The 21,781-nt window shown below is 37.9% G+C and overlaps 1 pseudogene; it reads right to left on the minus strand.

Annotated features, from left to right (window-relative positions):
• Positions 1–4,311: 4,311 nt before the first annotated feature.
• Positions 4,312–18,370, minus strand: LOC127523969 (coiled-coil domain-containing protein 106-like; annotated as a pseudogene).
• Positions 18,371–21,781: the final 3,411 nt, after the last annotated feature.

Genomic DNA, 21,781 nt, shown 5'->3' on the forward strand with positions numbered 1-21,781 from the left:
CAAAGTACAAAGTAGTTTTTTTTGGTAGTTTATTCAGAATATAGTTAACAATACAATTTTGATATAGACTTTTACCTGGAAATAAATCCTGTTCAAAGATATAAGTGAACATCACTTGCCTGGCATTCCAAGGTGTTTGGTGTTTCTGCACTGGAGGAAAAAAAAAAAAAAAAGCCTTTCCTGCTTCCCGTCAGTGATCTCACCATTATATTCATTCAGAATGTCCAGTGTGGGCCAATATCACTATGGTCACTATGATTCTCAAGTCTGTGAGATAAAAGAAAAAACCCTCTGTGAGCATGCTGATAACAGATATTTATAATGTTTTTGAAAGCAATCTCATGATCATCAAGCCTGCACTTATTTGATCAAAAATACAGAAAAAAACAGCAATACTGTGAAATATTATTACAATTTAAAATAATGTTTTTCTATTTTAATATACTTTAAAAAATAATGTATTTCTGTTATGCAAAGTGTCTAAACATTTATATTACCTCTATGGTATTTTATATATTATATATAGAGCCTAAATGTTAATGTGCAGTTTAATACATTCCTAACACATTTTGTTTCAGTATTTATTACGTATTTCAGTTGATTTCACTCATCTCAGTATAGCAATATAGTTTGGGAATATCTATGGCAATTCACGGTAACACTTTAGTATAGGGAACACATATAAACTATTAACTACGACTTTTCCCTCAATAAACTCCTAATTTACTGCTTATTAATAGTTAGTAAGGTAGTTGTTAAGTTTAGGTATTGGGTAGGATTAAGCATGTAGAATAAGGTCATGTAGAATAAGACATTAATATGTGCTTAATAAGTACTAATAAATAGCCAATATTCTATTAATATGCATGCTAATAAGCAACTAGTTAAAAGACCCTAAAATAAAGTGTTACCCAATTTACTAATGTAAGTTATGTGTAGTAAACAAAACCGCACGTCGATCTGCCCCATTAATTTACACTGAGACACGCAAAACTTGCAGGATTCATATTAAAACAAGTTTTTTGCAGTTTAATGTTCACAGACACTATATCGCGATTAGAGTAAAGAATTAAACAAGCAACAAAACAAGTTACAGGTAAACAACTTACCTTTCACAATCATCGGCTCGATAGTGGATCCTCGAAATGAAAGTGAAACCAGCTCTTCCTTGAGGTAAATCGTTTTAGAATTATTCTTCACCGCATCTCAAAACGATGAAAATTACATGAAACTGACTAAACTTGATGCGTTTTTCCGAGCTGATGCGGGCGTTCACTCTGTTGAATGAATTGCCTCAGAATTTGCGTCTGAATAGCGCGCCCGCTTCGTGGGAGTGGCCGCATTAGTAAATAATGAGCTGAGCCGCCAACATCTGACATGTCTCTCTTTTCATATAGATTACATAAACAGAGAATATTGGTTTTCGATTTGATTTACATGATTTAAAACCTGACATTTCAGCGTTTATTTAGACATATGTCTCATTTTTGTGTCAGAAGTATTCACTACGTTACAGTTCATTTTCTGAGGGAGTATCAGATTGGACTTCATTCAGAGAGAGACCGCGGCTCGCGCATAATGTTAGTTTTCTTTATTTTGCAAAAAGCACAACATTTTGTTTTTACTCTGAGTGTACACAAATAAAAGATGACATTTCACTGATTAGAATGGTATATAACTCTTAATCGATATGTCCAAAATTGACAGAGTATTTTTAGTCTCTTTTACACTGATAAGAAAAAAACCGAGGTGGTATTTCTGGCGATACCGCCAACTCCAGGGTGTTAAACTCGGTTAATTCTGAGCGAGTTCCATGTTTGTGGGATCTTGCTTATCAGCAAGCAAGCTTTCTAGGTGTGTGGCCTTCACAGGCCGCCCTTTAAGCTTTTCCCCCCACATCTGGGTGTTCTTTAAGCAGATTGAGCATGTAGTTTCACATGTTGGCCTTTCGCAAGGCTGCTGTGAGGTATTTCTACACAATGTAGAGTTTTCGTCATGTTGCAGGCCCCTTCCGGGGCCTCCATGATTTTGTGCCTACAGTACGGTTTATCTGTTAGGTTGAGCTCTGTACTCCCCTCGTTACTTAGCTCCCTAAGCTGGTCAGTGGTTGAAGGCCTCTCTGAGGCCTCCCTATTGAGGATCAGCCCCCAGGCTAGTAAATGTACTCCCCTTGTTGGGATCCTTTAGAGTGCACAGCCTCCTCAGTGCAAATAATCATGCGCTGAGTAGATCCTAGGATTGAGCAGAGTGTTACTCCCCTCATTGGTAAGGGTAAAAAGCGCTAAGCTAAGTCCTACTCTCCGGGATGCCCGTCTCTACGCTCTGGTCTGAGTTGGTTACTGCCTCTTTGCAGTACTGGACATCTTCTCTGAAGAATGTGATTTGAGACTCTGTGATCAGACAGGTTGTTGGCCAAGACTAGGTTTCTGTAAGAGTAGACCAGGTCGGCCTCCCTGGTGGCAATCAGGGTCGAGTACGTTCCCCTGACAAGTGACTGGCTAGGGTTCCCTCGGGCCTCCTGGCCACATTCCCTTAAAGGTACCCTCTTTTCTTCGAAAAGAAGTTTGGTTCCAGAAGCCTTTGAGCGGCCTTGGTAGGCCTTCTGCGGAAGGCCTCTTTGAGGCTCATAGCTTGGGCTGTTGGCCATAGGGAATGCTGTCACTGACAGCCTATGTATGACCCGTAGAGGGAGTGGTTCTGGCATTTCAGTTGAAGCTGCTAGTTCTGACGTTTGTCTAGCCATTTTTGGCATGCACTCCCCTCAAGCATGGCGGCGTGGGTATATCGTTCCCCATATGCGTTTCAAACGCAATGTAGAGTTCCCTTTCGAAAGGGAACATCTCAGGTTACGTATGTAACTGTGGTTCCCTGAGAACAGGGAACGAGACACTGCGTTTCCTAGCCACGCATCGGGCTGCCTGCTGAACAGTCCCTTCAGACGATAAGGTACTGACTGGTTCTCTAGGCGCTCCTTATATACTTCCGGGTCGCACTATGATGACGTCATAGGCTGTAGCTGGCCAATAGGATTTTCATGAGTTGATATTGTTTTCAGACACCGGTTCACGCGGAGGCGTTCCCCATATGCGTTTCACACGCAGTGTCTCGTTCCCTGTTCTCAGGGAACCATGGTTACATACGTAACCTGAGACGTTTTTTTGCTTCATGTTTCACACTGCTTATACTTTTACCATTCATTCCACTCAATCACTGCAAGGTGCTCAAAAAGCAAACTCTCAGTCCAATTTTATTTGTTGTATTTTGGCACTCCTGTAATCCAATGTCGGCACTGGTAAATTTTTATTTAGCAGTGTTTACATTTAAAGAAATTTATTTTTATATCAGATTGCAAACACTTAGTTTCATTTTACTGCAGTTATGTTTTCTGGAGGTGTACAGGAATTATTTTCTATGACATTGCAGAGGTTTATTTTTCATGTTATATCAAGAGTACAGTTGTACAATTTCCTTTTTTGTGCATCTTGAAATAAATATTCCTATGTTCTGTATCTCTCTTTATTGTGTTTCCTTTTTCTGTTTAGAAGATAACTGAGCCTTTAAATCTTATTTGTAAAAGCTTTACGAGGCATAAATAGTCTTCACTTTAGATGAGCTCACAAAAATAGTTAACTGACAACTACTAAATGTTTTATAACTATACCTGAATTACTCATGAAATGCAGTAGGAATACGTGTTAATAAAGTATTTATTAACACAGTGAGTAACTACTATATGTCTAAATAATAAGATGAATAAATGTACATTTAAATAGTTTATTAATAATTTACTTACACTTTCTAAATGATCTTATGAACAACTCCTAAACTGGTTTGTAAATGTAATCCTTAATTTAGAAATGATAAATTGATCATTAATAAAGTATGAAAATACAATTATTAAACACATTATAGATATGCTTATAAATCAAGGACAAAGCATTTATAGCTGTATTTATAAACTGCTTACTAATGTCTATTAATGCTTTATAAATGATGACTTCATAACTATTTACTAATGCTTAACGGTCCCACTTTATATTAAGTGTCCCTTATACCTGTGAACTTACATGGTAACTAGATGTGTACGTAGCATGTAACAACAGTGTAAGTACACATTGGTACATAGTATCTACAGCTCTAATACTGGTGTAACTACACACATGTAACAACCAACTGAATAGAATGTGTAAGTACAAATGTGTAACAGGACATTGGTAACAACCCTTTTTTCACTTCAGAAAGTACACATGTGTAACAAGAATTATGTAACTACATTTTGTAACAACAATATGTACTAGCACAAGTTTTTACTCTTCCATACGGAGTCTTCAATACTGCAGTTACCAGTTTGGAATAGCCTGAAAATTTATGGAAATCATGATGATTCCTATGTACATACCATGTATTTGTGAACACTGAATTAGAAGGTTTCACCTTGTGATACCAGTGTACTTACATGGTAAATCCTCAGGAACTGTCCACTCAATATAAAGTGTAAAATGGTCACAATTTACTGTGTAATATGTAAAACCTAATTCTCTGTGCAACACTTTAATTACAGTGTACTTTCATGGTAACTCCCCAGGAACTGTCCACTTAATATAAAGTGTAAAATGGTCAACTTACTGTGTAATATGTAAAACCTAATTCTCTGTGCAACACTTTAATTACAGTGTACTTACATGGTAAATCCTCAGGAACTGTCCACTCAATATAAAGTGTAAAATGGTCAACTTACTGTGTAATATGTAAAACCTAATTCTCTGTGCAACACTTTAATTACAGTGTACTTACATGGTAACTCCTCAGGAACTGTCCACTTAATATAAAGTGTAAAATGGACACAATTTACTGTGTAATATGTAAAACCTAATTCTCTGTGCAACACTTTAATAACAGTGTACTTACATGGTAACTCCTCAGGAACTGTCCACTTAATATAAAGTGTAATTGTTAGGGTCATTGTTGTGTGCCATTAGTGTCCTTACATGATAATTTCATAGGAACTTTAACCTTACATTGTGAAATGTTACATGTTAATTAAAGAGAAAAGAATGCAGTACAGATAAACAATGTTTATTAACACATTACACTCAACAGTGTAACAGATTCTAAAGTAAAACTTTAGAAGTATACCTGCAGCTGGGTTACCACTAAAACAGCATAGGGGCCTTTAGACTGCCTAAAATAAAAATAAAAAACAAAAATAGAAAAACTCTGCTATTGTGAATCTAAATATGCTTTTAACATACTGACATTGTTGGAAATTAAATATATTATACATTATCAAATAATAAAAAAAAAAAAGCTTGTATAACTAAATTGTATGTCATCAACCAAAATTGGGAACTCAATGTGAATTACATCCAACGTGAACTGACGTGAATAACAAAATTTACCTTAAACCAACATCTAAACATGAAATAAGCAGCTTGGAGGTTTTGTGTCTCTCTATCTCAACTTGTATGTTATTGGTAATAGTTTACGCTCTTTTTTGGCATTTTCTATGGCAGATCTGATGTCTGCTGTCAGTGACTGCAGGCACCGCTTTGCAAAGTCGAAGAGTTTCTACTCCTTGGCTCTGAACTTCGGGATGTTTCGGTAAAACTCTGGATCAATAAGCTGTATTTCAGCCACAACAGCTGTTAATGCGAGTGTATTTCGGTCAACCCCAACTTTGGTGCATGCCTTACTGATGCTCCTTTCTTTGTTGAAGGCACGAAAAACTTTATTGGACCGCTTCAGTACATCGTCTGGGGTTGTTGCTGTAGAAAGATCAAAGATCTTAGACAAAAAAACAAAATAAAAAACAAACGAACTCCCCCCAAAAAACAAGACTTGTATCAAATAGATCAAATTTTCAAATGCACAGACCACTCAAACATCAAATATTGTTATTGGTGCTTGTAACACTAGAGGCACCAGGAACTACTCTTGAATGGCTAGCAAAAATGTTTGTATTTCTCAGACATTTTCAAAATGTATTAGTGTCCGAAATAAGATATAATGAATATAAAAATAAGAAAGAAACAGTTTTGCTTCCAAAGCCACTGCCTTCTATTTACACTTCAACTCAATAAATGCATCTACACTAGAGGTCAACCGATATGTTATTTTTTTGGGACGATACCAGTAGCACTTTTAGTCAAGCAGACCAATAACCAATATATATTGAATAAGTACACATCAACAGAATTATAAGATACAAAAACAGGATATGTGCTTACCACGTGAGCTGTGTTTGGCAGATTTTGACCTGCTAGCACTCTTTGTCTTCTTTTTATGTCCTCTTTTCCTCTTCCGAGGAATGTCGCTATCAGGTGACTCTGAAGAGGAGGAAGAAATCAGGGACTCCTCATCAGTGTCACTGGTGCTGCATTCAGTGCTCGTGTCCAAGATTTTCTTTACTTGCTTTTTTGCACTTCTGTCTGCAAAAACAATGAGGAAACAATAACAGATTTAGTTACATAAAAAGATACACAGATTTAGGGTGGCCACACACTAGATGATTTTTAAATCTTAACTGATTTTAAAACCATGGGAGACCACAGACATGAATACAGTTTCAACCAATTTTTAGCCTTATAATCCCCTGAATGCGCACACTAGACGATTCGCCCAGACCACGAGGCCACACACTTGTTGACTGTAGGAACGATTTTACAGTGACATGAGATTACAGAGACTCAAACATGAAAGAAAAGAAAAGGAAAACAAATGAAGAACAATCGATGTTGTCAGCTGGCTCTCCTGGCATGCATTTTGTTTCACAGTAAAAAATTTGGTATAAAAAAGAATATGAATAAGAAAAGAAAAGAATATATCTTTATCAGTACTCTGCTTTCGTGACATATTTGTGGCTGCCAAGTTTCAGCTATAGAAGCACGCAACATCCGGTATTATTCTGTTTTACATTAGCAGTATCTAGATTGCTATGTATTCAAGGCAATTAAATAAGTTAATACGTCTTTGCAGCGGTGGAAAACATAAGAAATTAATGATCAAATGGCTACAGAAGAAAGGCTTGCTTTGCAAAGCACCACCTTGTCGCCACTGTGGAAAAAAGATGAGAATTAAAGCCCACAATGGACGTGATGGTTACATGTGGTAAGTAACATTAGGCACCCAATTTAACTCACTGTTTGGATAGGTAACCTTAACGCAATTTTAGGCAGCATGCTTTTTGCACTGTTATCTCAGGACATGTCGAAGAAACACGCATCGCAGGATTACACTCTCTATTCGCAATGGATCACTGTTTTATAACTCTAGGATTCCCCTGGTAAAGTGGATGGAATACATATACAGGTAAATAGTAGCTAGGTACCTAATAACTACATGTATGTAATGATGACATTACATAATATTACCCCTTGATCGTGATCAACTGCTAGATATTTATCACTATTCGAGTATCTTCCGAAAATAGCAGAAAAATAAGTACAAAAACATTACATTTCTCCAGTCTTTGGACAGTATTTTTTGTACTTTTTTCTGTTATTTTCAGAAGCTACTCGAATAGTGATAAAGAAAAATACATCACAGGGTTCAACGCTAAGGATTTTTTCTACTGACCTGGTCGGGCCAGTGGTTTAATTTTTACTAGCCCCGCCAAAATTTTCACTGGCCCCACAACAAAAAATGAATAAAAGTAAAAGACAAGAAAATGGACCTATAAAATAAGCAGTTATTGTTTTCGTTGTCTTTGTTACATTTAACCTCAATAAATAGGGTTATGACACCAAAAGCTACTAGATTAACTTATATTTTAAATATTGTTAGACAAATAAACAGTATAAGTAATAAAATAGTAAGAAATAATCAAATTACAAATAATATCACAAATAAATACAACAGAACAAACATATAAATGAAATAAATGGTGCTTTTCAAGTTTTTCATGTAGTTAAACAAGAGAGTTTCAGGTACAGAAATTGTAATCTAATGTATAACTATATAACTATAGAATAGATTAAACTTTATTAAAATTAATCCGTTAAAAGCAGTTACAGATGCATAAAAATGTTTTTAATGTTGAAAATATAAAACGTTAAATACTGTTATTTGAAATTATAAAAAAAAAAAAAAATGAAGACACAAAATGTGAAATTAAACCCGCCAGTAGGTGGCAGCGAGTCACTGTTAAGAAACGAATCATTGAGATTCAACCGATCCATTCAAACGGCTGATTCATTCAGGAAGTGTTGCTCAGAGACCCAAACATTGCTGTGGACTTCGGAACTATTTTCGTTGGCAAAATAGAGCGAAACAGACGATTTAAGTCACTTGATATTAAGTTCTTGTTCATTAAACTGTACGCTGAATAAAATCAATATCACATTTGTAATCATGCTAATATTTGGAGAAAAACGGCGATCTTTGTTTAATATTGGTTAACTATATTAAATTATATAAATATTAAATATATACAGGGGCATTTTTGTTAATTACAATTATAATAAAGTACTCAAATTGAAAGTTCAATCTGTGTTAGTTCTTCAATTGGTAGATCTTGTCTTTCATAAAGGCTGAGGTCAGGGATTTTGGGCTTAAAAAGGTTGGTGACCACTGGTTTAAAGGATATTTATTTCAGTTTTTTTTTTTTTTTTTTGGTTATTGTTTTTAATTAAGATTTTCCCAGGGTCTACATTTAAGACAGACTGATTTGATAGAAGACTGTGTTGCCAAAACTTCAACAACATTGACCAGAATGAACAAATTGCTCAGAAAGGTAGCTTATTTTTTGTCACAGGCATTCGTATATAATCCAAGCCTTTGCACAAGAGTCTTCAGTAGGTTTTTTACCATGTTGAAATACTAAAGTTGGTTTAGTTGCATTCAATAATACTTCCAGGGTTAATATCACATCAAAATACCACATGCAATCAAAAGACATGATTGAATGACGATGTTCCAGAAGGTAACAATATGTTCTCCTCAGCCTATTTGTTGTTATTCAGTTGTTTAATGTTTAGGTTAATGAAGATACTTGCGTGCTGAGGAATGGCTTGAGTAATCCCTAAATGATCATGGGGAGATCAGAATCCAAATGTATGTTTTCTCTGACACATACCGGGTTTTACTGCTCTTAATATTTTCTTGTGTTTATGCATTTTCAGTTTAATCGTGGCCGCTGTTGTACCACTTGGCAGAGAAGAAAAGGCTGGGTGTTTGGGATGATGGAAGTTAAAGGAGCTCGCCGCCTACCAGTCTTAAAGATGGTAAAGGACTGTTCCAGGACCACACTAATGCCCATTATCACAAGGCACATCAGAAGGGGGTCAACTGTTTACAGTGACAATTGGAGGGCATATCTTAATGCGCTACAACCGCTAGGATACAGACACCTAACTGTAAACCACAGCGAAAATTTTGTTGATCCCCAAACTGGCTGTCACACACAACATATTGAACGGGCCTGGCTAGCCATCAAGGCACAGGTGTCAAGATTCAGGGGTAACAAGACTACAAAACTATTAAGAGAACATTTGAAATTCATCCAGTGGCACTATTGGCTGGGAAGAAGAAATAGGAAAGGTGCCTTGGCACAGCTGATCCATGACATTAGAAGAGCATACAGGTTTAGATTTCAATAAAGGTGTATGATTTTTTGGCTCTAACTGTTCATGTTGTGACATTTCTTCAGATTCTGGAATTTGACTATATCATGCTAACAACTTCTAACTTGTTTTGTTAAGTTCATAGCTTACTCAAACTACTTAGGAGAGTATGCATACACGGTGTTGCAGAATGTATAATAAACTTTGAAATATGAATGTGATAGTTTTTCTTTACTAGATATTGAGATATTATTGCACAGCACAGGTTTACTTTTTATTTCCTTTATTCTACTTTTTAATTTTCCATTTCTAATCTGACACTCTGATTACCAATTTTATCTTTACAGTCACACAGTCATGTGTGTAGTTACACCAGTATTAGAGCTGTAGATACTATGTACCAATGTGTACTTACACTGTGGTTACATGCTACGTACACATCTAGTTACCATGTAAGTTCACAGGTATAAGGGACACAATATAAAGTGGGACCGACCATTTTACACTTTACATTAAGTGGACAGTTCCTGGGGAGTTACCATGTAAGTACACTGTAATTAAAGTGTTGCACAGAGAATTAGGTTTTACATATTACACAGTAAGTTGACCATTTTACACTTTATATTGAGTGGACAGTTCCTGAGGAGTTACCATGTAAGTACACTGTAATTAAAGTGTTGCACAGAGAATTAGGTTTTACATATTACACAGTAAGTTGACCATTTTACACTTTATATTGAGTGGACAGTTCCTGAGGATTTACCATGTAAGTACACTGTAATTAAAGTGTTGCACAGAGAATTAGGTTTTACATATTACACAGTAAGTTGACCATTTTACACTTTATATTGAGTGGACAGTTCCTGAGGATTTACCATGTAAGTACACTGTAATTAAAGTGTTGCACAGAGAATTAGGTTTTACATATTACACAGTAAGTTGACCATTTTACACTTTATATTAAGTGGACAGTTCCTGGGGAGTTACCATGTAAGTACACTGCAATTAAAGTGTTGCACAGAGAATTAGGTTTTACATATTACACAGTAAATTGTGACCATTTTACACTTTATATTGAGTGGACAGTTCCTGAGGATTTACCATGTAAGTACACTGGTATCACAAGGTGAAACCTTCTAATTCAGTGTTCACAAATACATGGTATGTACATAGGAATCATCATGATTTCCATAAATTTTCAGGCTATTCCAAACTGGTAACTGCAGTATTGAAGACTCCGTATGGAAGAGTAAAAACTTGTGCTAGTACATATTGTTGTTACAAAATGTAGTTACATAATTCTTGTTACACATGTGTACTTTCTGAAGTGAAAAAAGGGTTGTTACCAATGTCCTGTTACACATTTGTACTTACACATTCTATTCAGTTGGTTGTTACATGTGTGTAGTTACACCAGTATTAGAGCTGTAGATACTAAATTTTGAAGGAGGAATAGCACCATTCCTGATGACTCTTGGGTGTCTCAGCCATCACTTAGACCACTGCAGTTAACAGCCGAATCTGGGAGTGCACCACCTGCAGCAGTCCACCTGTTACCACAAGCAGTCTCATCACCAGTCTCCAGTCTCCAATGCATCTCAGACTACCCCTATAACTGCACCAGCTTGCATCAACATCGACTGTGGTACTCCAACCTCATTCAGGAGCCACAGTCATGTCCACTGCTGCCCCTTGAGTAAAAGCACGCCGTCTGTGCCACAGCAACCTACCACAGCAACATTGCCGCCACCTACAAGGCCATATGCGGTACTGCAGACAGCACTTCCTCCTGTGACAACACGTGCACGTTTTCTGCAGCCTCCAGTTACCAGCTATCAAGTCAAGTCAAGTCACCTTTATTTATATAGCGCTTTTTACAATGTAGATTGTGTCAAAGCAGCTTTACATTGATAACTGGTACATTGTTAGGCTGCACAGCAGCTCTTAAAGAATAGTGTCAATGCAGGCAGATCAAAACACTGTTGAATATCAAATGTCAAGTCAAGTGTCCCCAACTAAGCAAGCCAGAGGCGACAGCGGCAAGGAACCCAAACTCCATCAGGTGACATTAGGTGGCAGACAAGTGGCAAATTGGTGTTAAAATGGAGAAAAAAACCTTGGGAGAAACCAGGCTTAGTCGGGGTGCCAGTTCTCCTCTGGCCAACAGTGCTTTGTTACAATTCAGGTTGCTATCATAAGTCCAATAGGATTGCAACATTAAAAGTATTTATTTCAGTTCCATCCAATTGAGGATCGTATTGAGGATCACGCTGGTATGGACGGTTGTTGAGGAACTGTGTCATGGCTGTCGTGTCGATGAGGCCCTCACAGTGGATGATCTAGTTGACTTAATCTCTGCTGATACGTCAGGGCTGCGTTGTGGTCGTGTCAAGGTGCAGGTCCTTGGTCTCACCTGGATACGGCCCGGATCCGTTGACTACGGTGAACCTTGGGATAAACAGAAAGACTAATATTAGCGTAGATGCCATTCTTCTTCTGATGTAACGAGTACATCAGGTGTTATAGGAAGTGTTCCCGGTTCCGGCTGACCTAATTTATGCAGCCTAATAATCCTTTAACGGATTTTAAAACATAAATTGGTAATGTGTTATGTGTATGCCAGGTTAAAGAGATGCGTTTTTAGTCTAGATTTAAACTGACAGAGTGTGTCTGCTTCCCGAACAATGCTAGGAAGATTGTTCCAGAGTTTAGGTGCCAAATAGGAGAAGGATCTACCACCTGCAGTTGATTTTGATATTCTAGGTATTACCAGCTGGCCTGAATTCTGAGATCGCAATAGACGTGAAGGACTATAATGAATTAGGAGCTCACTCAGGTACTGGGGAGCTAAACCATTTAGTGCTTTGTAAGTAATTAGCAAGATTTTAAAATCTATACGATGTTTAACAGGAAGCCAATGCAGTGTTGACAGAACTGGGCTAATATGGTCATACTTCCTGGTTCTAGTAAGAACTCTAGCTGCTGCATTTTGTACGAGCTGTAGTTTATTTATCAGGCGAGCAGAACAACCACCCAGTAGAGCATTACAGTAATCTAGCCTTGAGGTCATGAACGCATGAACTAACTGTTCTGCATTTTTCATTGAGAGCATATGTCGTAGTTTAGATATATTTTTAAGATGGAAGAATGCGGTTTTACAGATGCTAGTAACATGGCCTTCAAATGAAAGATTGGTATCAAAGAGCACACCCAGGTTCCTAACTGACGACGAAGACTTAACAGAGCAGCCATCAAGTGTTAGACAATATTCTAGGTTATTACGTGAAGAAGTTTTTGGTCCAAAAATTAGAATCTCTGTTTTTTCTGAATTTAGTAGTAGGAAATTACTGGTCATCCAATTTTTTATATCAGCTATGCATTCTGTTAATTTTGTGAATTGGTAAGTTTCGTCAGGGCGCGAAGAAATATAGAGCTGAGTATCATCAGCGTAACAGTGAAAACTAACGCCATGCTTCCTAATGATATCTCCTAAGGGTAGCATGTACAGAGTGAACAGCAACGGTCCTAGTACTGAGCCTTGTGGTACTCCATATTGAACTTGTGATCGATATGACATGTCTTCGTTTACTACTACAAGCTGATAACGGTCAGATAAGTATGATTTGAACCATGACAATGCAATTCCACTAATACCAACATAATTTTCGAGTCTATTTAAAAGAATATTGTGATCAATAGTGTCAAATGCTGCACTAAGATCCAGTAACACTAATAGAGAGATACAACCACGATCTGATGATAAGAGCAAATCATTAGTAACTCTAATGAGAGCAGTCTCAGTACTATGGTACGGTCTAAATCCTGACTGGAAATCCTCACAGATACCATTTCTTTCTAAAAAGGAACATAGTTGTGATGATACGGCCTTTTCTAGTATTTTTGACAGAAAAGTGAGATTTGAGATCGGCCTGTAATTGACTAATTCTCTAGGATCAAGTTGTGGTTTTTTAATAAGAGGTTTAATAATAGCCAGCTTAAAAGTTTTTGGTACATATCCTAATGATAAAGATGAATTGACGATATTGAGAAGAGGATCTATGACCTCTGGAAGCATCTCTTTCAATAGCTTAGTCGGTATAGGGTTTAACATACATGTTGTTGATTTTGATGATTTAACAAGTTTAGACAATTCTTCCTCTCCTAAAGCAGTAAATGAATTGAATTTTTCCTCAGGGACACTACAATGCACTATCTGACATGATACTGTAGTAGACGGTTGCATGGTTATTATTTTTTCTCTAATATTATCAATCTTGCAAGTAAAGAAGTTCATAAAGTCATTACTGCTGTGCTGTTTGGAAACATCAGAAGTTGAAGCTTTATTTCTTGTTAATTTAGCCACTGTATCAAATAAATACCTAGGGTTGTGTTTATTTTCTTCTAAGAGTTTTGAAAAATAGGCAGATCTAGCAGATTTTACGGCCTTTCTGTACTCAATCATTCTCTCTCTCCACGAAATACGAAATACTTCTAGTTTTGATTTCTTCCAGCTGCGCTCCATTTTTCTGGCTGCTAACTTTAGGGCCCGAGTGTGCTCATTGTACCATGGCATTGGATTAATTTCCTTAATCTTTTTTAAACGCAAAGGAGCAACTGAGTCTAATGTGCTGGAAAAGACAGAGGCAATAGTTTCTGTTGCAACATCGAGGTCTTCTAAGCTGTCTGGTATGCTAAGGCGATGAAAATGATCAGGAAGATTATTTATAAAGCAATCTTTAGTGGTAGAAGTGATGGTTCTACCATATTTATGGCATGGAGGCAGTTTAGCCGCCTTGACTAAATGTAGTATACACGAGACTAGATAACGATCTGAGATGTCGTCACTCTGCTGCAGAATTTCAACAGCATCAATATCGATTCCATGTGACAATATTAGATCTAAAGTATGATTACGACAATGAGTGGGTCCTGACACATGTTGTCTAACACCAATAGAGTTTAGAATATCTGCAAATGCCAATCCTAATGCGTCTTTTTTATTATCTACATGAATATTAAAATCACCAACAACAAGGACTTTATCTGCAGCTAGTACTAACTCTGATAGAAAGTCAGCAAATTCTTTGATAAAGTCTGTATTGTGTCCTGGTGGCCTGTATACAGTAGCCAGCACAAATGTCAACTTACATAATGTTACGTAAAGTACCATAGTTTCGAAGGAATTATATTTGAAAGACTTCTGACTAATACTGTAAATATTACTATAGATTACAGCAACACCTCCCCCTTTGCCTTTCTGACGGGCATTGTGTCGATAATCATAACCTTGAGGACTAGACTCATTTAAAGTAATGTAATCGTCCGGTTTTAGCCAAGTTTCTGTCAAACACAGCACATCTAGATTATTATCTTTGATAATATCATTAACAATAAGTGATTTTGAAGAAAGGGATCTAATATTTAACAACCCGAGTTTTATCATTTGTTTAGCATTATTATCTCTATTTTTTATTCGTTGAACATCAATTAAATTTTTACCATTTAATGGGTTTGGAAGTTTTTTGTTTTTACTAATTCGGGGTACAGACACAGTCTCTATTTGAAAATATCTAGGTGTAAGAGTTTCTATGTGTTGGGAGTTATCTGAATTTTCTGACTTCTGTAACGTGAGGCAGCTAGCAGACGGTCAGTTTAGCCAGTCTGTCTGCTTTCTGACCTGGGCCCCAGTTTGTCATGTTTCAGTTCTAAGACTATGTGCCATATTACTAGAGAGAAGAGCAGCACCATCCCGGGAGGGATGAATACCATCTCTTTTTAACAGGTCAGGTCTGCCCCAAAAACTTTTCCAATTGTTTATGAAACCTATATTATTTTGCGGACACCACTTAGACAGCCAGCCATTGAGTGATGATAATCTGCTAACTATCTCATCACTCCGACGAACAGGAAGGGGGCCAGAGCAAATTACTTCTCCTGACATTGTACTTGCGAGTTCACACACCTCTTTAATGTTAATTTTAGTGATCTCCGACTGGCGAAGTCGAACATCATTAGTGCCGACGTGAATAATAATCTTAGAGTATTTACGATTAGCATTAGCCAGCACTTTTAAATTTGCTTTGATGTCAGGTGCTCTGGCTCCCGGCAAACATGTGACTATGGTGGCTGGTGTCTCTATTTTCACGTTCCGTGTAATAGAATCGCCAATAACTAGGGCACTTTCAACAGGATTCTCAGTGGGTGTATCACTGAGTGGGGAGAACCTGTTTGATGTTCTTATTGGAACGGAAGAGTGGTGTTTTCCGCGGCTAGGCCGCCTCACCGTTACCCAAGTGCCCTGCTGCGCGCGGTCTACAGCTGGAACCGAACAATGTACAGAGTTCACTAAGCTAGTCGCATCCAAAACAGTATCTGAAGCCCTTGCATTCTTACTATCCTCGATTAAAGTTTGGATGCGTGTCTCTAATTCTGAGATTCTCTCTGTCAGCCTGACTATTTCCCTACATTTATGACATGTAAATCCCTCGTCGCTGACAGAGAGAGCTATGGTAAACATGTGGCAAATGGAACAGGTAGCAATGCTGGGAGAGAATGACATGACTCACCGTGTTTGTAGACTGATCCGACTTACCACAGCTGTTTGAAGAATGCGTTGAAAAAGGAGCGCGCGAGAGACTGTTAACAAGTTAACAAGCTAGCGCTGCAAATGCAAATGCGTTGTAACAGCGATTTAGATTCAAAGATTACAAGCTAGCGACGTCAGATTAGTGTGGTAGGCAATATTACATATAAGGTAATAAAAAAATAAGCAACAATGAATAAAAGTAAGAGATTCAAAACAAAGCTATACGGAGTTACAGACGCAAACCAATCTGAGCAGCGAGCAGCGAGGCAGACAGGAGCAATCGAGAGCTACGGTAACAAACCGTCATCAAGTAAACGTACACTGGTATCACAAGGTGAAACCTTCTAATTCAGTGTTCACAAATACATGGTATGTACATAGGAATCATCATGATTTCCATAAATTTTCAGGCTATTCCAAACTGGTAACTGCAGTATTGAAGACTCCGTGTGGAAGAGTAAAAACTTGTGTTAGTACATATTGTTGTTACAAAATGTAGTTACATAATTCTTGTTACACATGTGTACTTTCTGAAGTGAAAAAAGTGTTGTTACCAATGTCTTGTTACACATTTGTACTTACACATTCTATTCAGTTGGTTGTTACATGTGTGTAGTTACACCAGTATTAGAGCTGTAGATACTATGTACCAATGTGTACTTACACTGTTGTTACATGCTACGTACACATCTAGTTACCATGTAAGTTCACAGGTATAAGGGACACTTAATATAAAGTGGGACCTAATATTTTATATAACATGCAGTAACATACCATATTTGGTATAGAGAAAGGGTCTGTTAGTGACTGTGATTTCAACTTCAGTGAAAGTTACATTATTGCACCATTGGATGAAAGGCAAGATATAAGCGAGTCAGTAGCAAAGACTTTTATGTTGTTTTTCCTTTAAACAACACCTTATAAGACACAACTAACAAATGCATTGACTAGTGCTGTCATGGGAAATCCACTTAACTGTTATAAGGACAAAGACAAAGGTTTCCTCAGCAGACATTCAAACTGATTTTGTAATTATGAATATAAGATTGACCTAAAGAATATCAGCTAGATAAAGTAATGCTCGTTTAGTCAAGCTCTCTCTCTCTCTCTCATAATACTCTTCTCTATGTAATACAATAAGCTTCAACTAAGCAACTCAGCGTTCCTTCGTTGCTAGTTCTAAAGTGACATTTTAGAATTAGTAACGGAGGCTCAACTGTTAAACTGTCAACTTGAGATTTGAAACTGTGGCAGAAGGAAGTAGTTCCACACAAAAGAGGTTTTTTAAAGACACTTCTTTGTTGTGTCTTATTTATTCACACACTTGTGCCGTCAAACTGTTGTATAACACAATGCTAACAATATGTGAAGTAATTAAACATAATTTCGGGAGGAGTACGCCCATCTAATCTTCCAATTAATACCAAGGTATAAAAACCAGCATCTTACCTCTTCCCATTGTTAGTTCTTTCGGCATTTGGCCCGCCCAAACCCGCATCATGACTGACTTCCAGGAAATTGAACTGTTTCCCTCTGACGACAAACTTTCAAATCTGCCAGAAACACCTACTCCAAAAGCGCAACTTCACTATCTACTTGTGCGCTCCAAGGAAGTTTCAAAGCAAACAGCGGCACAATCCACCTCAGTTTCAACCCGCAGCCACGGCCACTGCTTCCTTGTCCACCGCTCCTTCCAGCCGGCAGTCTAACGTAATAGTTCTGCGGCCTCTCCGACCTTGACTGTCACCTTTCCTCCTCCCACAGGTGAGACTCTCACAGCTTCCTCTGTCCACACTTCTAATATTTCTCTTCCTCCTGTCTTCCAGTCTCAGTTGAATCCATCTAGCCATGGAATAAATCAAAATGTGAGACTACCTTTGCAAATGGCACCCCTCCCCCCCGTTCCTTTCTCCTCCGCCATCAGAGCAGACTCAAGCATGAGGCTGCCTCCGCCAGTGGTCCTGCCCCCCTAAACTCTCTTCTCTCCTCCCCTCTGTTTCAATAAGTGAACCCTATCGCACCCTTGACTGTGGTCCTATAATGTTCAACCTGAAAAATCCAAATTCCAAATTGAATCGTATACTTACCATGGCTGAATTTTGCATCGCTTTTGGAAGATATACAGAAATTATTTGTTCTGTCCCCCTCAAGGCACAAAGAGCTGAATGACTTTTTATCCATCATAGCCGAACTGTTTCACTCCTTCGGCGGTACCATTTCTTCACTTATTGCAGGCTATTTTCAGCCAAATGCGCAGCTCAAGTCACCCAGTGGAATTAATGTCCTTATTGGGAAGCTCTTGACCTGGAGCTGTATAATAAGTGTCTTCTGGGCTGCCGTAGCGTCTCTTGCATTCTGTGTAATTCCGCCACGCATGAGCCTTCCTCGTGCCCCCTTTTCAATCCCGCGCCTCTAAGCAATCTGGGCACTAATCCAGGCACTTCTCAATTCATCAATTCCACATCTTATGTACCACAGTCCAAGGGTTCCAAAAGCTGCAATTTCAGGTTCACTTCATGCAGACAAGTGTGTAATAACTTCAATCAGTTTGGCTGTACTAGACAACGCTGCAAATATCTACATGTGTGTAATTTCTGTGGCGAAGCTCATGCTCGCTCTGTATGCCCTGTCCAGCCTGGTGTCATTGGTAATATGTTGGTATTAATACGTAACTTTCAAAGACACAAAACATACTTTTTTTTACGTTTGGATAGGTGCTGAAACGTACAATATGGTCGTATTGGCAGCATTTAAATGTAGCATTATTATTATGCTTTTACAGCGAAAAAATGTAAAATGTTTACGAATCTTTCATGCCATAAAGAAATGTTTAATTTCCTTTTTTTTTTTTTTTTTATAGATAAATGTAAGATCCCAAAACCTAAACATACCCATTTTATACAGAATATTAAAAGAATAAAACATAATGGACAGAAATTTTAGTAACAATATGCATTAAAAGACAATATCTCTGTTTGCATTGAACTTTCAGTGCTGTAACTTTGCAGATACTGTTTATGCTCAAGCAGCAACATTACACACTAACTAAAGTTAAAAAAGTGAAATCGCAATGAACCACCCCTTTAAAGTCATCATGAAATCAAAAATGACACTATTTACTTTATTAGTGCACATTACTAGTCTTGCGGGGAACAATTAACCCATGCAAGTCAAGAAGAAGAAAAAAGAAAATGTTTGATGTGGTAATCTTTAATCAAAATCTGAAAATTTGCTTCTGCTCTGGAATGGTGTTCCCTTTCTGATGACGTCAGTTTGACGGCTTAGGTAGTATATCCTCAACCACTCCCCTCCAACTGCCAGTCTGCTACAAGCAAGAGATGGAGAGGAGGTGAAAGTGAAAAGTGAAGGCCAAGTATGGTAATCCATACTCTGAATTTGTCCTCTGCATTTAACCCATCCAATTTAGTGCACACACATTAGGAGTAGTGAGTAGGGAAAACATACACACACACACACACAAACGTTTGTTTTTGTGAATTGTGGGGACATTACGTAGGCGTAATGGCTTTTATACTGTACAAACCATATTCTATCCCCCTACACTACCCCTACACCTAAACCTACCCATCACAGAAAACTGTGCACATTTTTACTTTCTCAAAAAAACTCATTCTGTATGATTTATAAGCCTCTTGAAAAATGGGGACGTGGGGTAATGCCCTCATAAGTCACCCTCTCATTGTAATACCTATGTCATACCCATGTCATTATACAAATTTGTGTCCTGATATGTCACAAAAACACACACACACACTGCAAACTGTGGACATGCACACCCGGAGCACTGGGCAGCCATTTTGCTGTTGCACCCGGAAGGCGATTGGTGGTTAGGTGCTTTGCTCAAGGGCACCTCAGTCATTTCCTGCCGGTATTGAGAATCGAACCAGCAACCTTCGGGTTACCAGTAGGGATGGGCATTTTTCAGAAATATTGTATTTGAATAATGGGCTCATAAAAAACAAATATTTGAAAATCTGTTTATTTAAATGATGTTTTACAAGAAAGACGTTATTTTTTAATCTTTAAGTTTTTGTCACCATTACAAGTTTACGATTAGGCAATATACACAACAAGCTTGTTATAATAATATTAAGGTTTTCTTTTAACAGAATACATAAACAATATGTGTAAACAAAAAATATAAAAAACAAAAGCATTTAACCTCAAGCAGAGTGAACGGAAAAAAACGATAATAAAGCAGACTGCGCCAATTATCGTATAGAACGTACACCCACTCGAGTCAGCATATGGTTATTGTGTTTATATTGTTTCACATGTTCATGTAAAGAAAAACAATAATATCCACATCCTCAGGTGAAAGTTGGCTTCACAGTTTGATAACAATGCCAGCTGCAGTGAAAACGTGCTCCACTTATACAGACGTTGCAGGGACACAAAGATAAAGAGCTAAGTTTCTTACAGCGCTTTGTGTTTTCTATTCTTAAAACTGTCTCCCTCGATGAAACTTAAAGGGATATAAATATACTTCTTCCAGTTGTTTCGCAGAATTTTTTTCGAGTATGGCCTGTACCATTTCATAAAGGGTGGAATTCCTTGTATAAGCACTTCTCCCTGATAAGCGTGCACACACACACACCACCCAGAGAAAGAGCAAGAGCACGCCCATTAACACGCTTTGTTTGGGATACGGAAGCTGAGAGATTTTTTAACAATGGCTGTGTCCCAATTCAGGGGCTGCACTCTTTGAAGGCTGCATACATCATCGAGGCAGTCTCATTTAAGAAAAATTACCATTAGACTGCAAAGTAAGAAAGAAATTACAGTATTTTACACCTCACAATGAATATCAGTCAATTTTATTACGGTTACTTTTCTTAAATATGACATCCTTGATGACGTATGCAGCCTTCAAATGCGACCTCCGGAGGACGCAGCCTCCAAAATGAGACGCAGCTCCTGTCAACAAAGGAGTGTGTTTTTGGTTGTGAGGGAAAGATTACCTTTTTCAGCTTCCCAAAGAACCCAGCGTTAAGGGAACAGTGGATGAAGTTTGTTTTTCTGGGGCAGCAACGGAGTTGAACATATGTTTTTTTGTTCCCGGGCTTTCGGTGATGCTTTGTAAACAAGTCCCAGTTCGGCGCTGGATTTGCAGATTGCGGGTGGTGAGTAAAGCTGCATCAGATGTCCGTGTTTTGTTAGCAATTGGCACGCAAGTGCATAAAATGTAAACAACACAAAGGTTTTTGTTCCCTTTTTATTTATAATGATGTCACAGCTTGCAGACGATCTCTCCGCAAAAGCCGCGCGCGCTCGTGACTCTTTAGCTCTGCCCATGGCACTGACGGCAGGCACGCCTCCAGGAGCTCGGCTTTTTTCAGAAAGACTCAGTACAGCATATCTATCCTTTATAAATATGATAAAACTAAAGACTTTTTGGAGATATAAAGGATGCAATATTACTCTATATGTACTCAAGATTAACATGAGATTGGCAGAAAGGTCGGTGTATCTTAGCAAATAAAGTCACAGAACTGCTGTGCGACTGATTCGCTGTAAGGCAACGGAGTTGTTTCATTCCTGAAAGAATAAGAGTCTTTGAACAACCCATTAATATAGATGATTCAATGACCAATTAATATAGACAGCCACTTGA

Source organism: Ctenopharyngodon idella, chromosome 12 (assembly GCF_019924925.1).
Source record: "Ctenopharyngodon idella isolate HZGC_01 chromosome 12, HZGC01, whole genome shotgun sequence".
Taxonomy (NCBI): domain Eukaryota; kingdom Metazoa; phylum Chordata; class Actinopteri; order Cypriniformes; family Xenocyprididae; genus Ctenopharyngodon; species Ctenopharyngodon idella.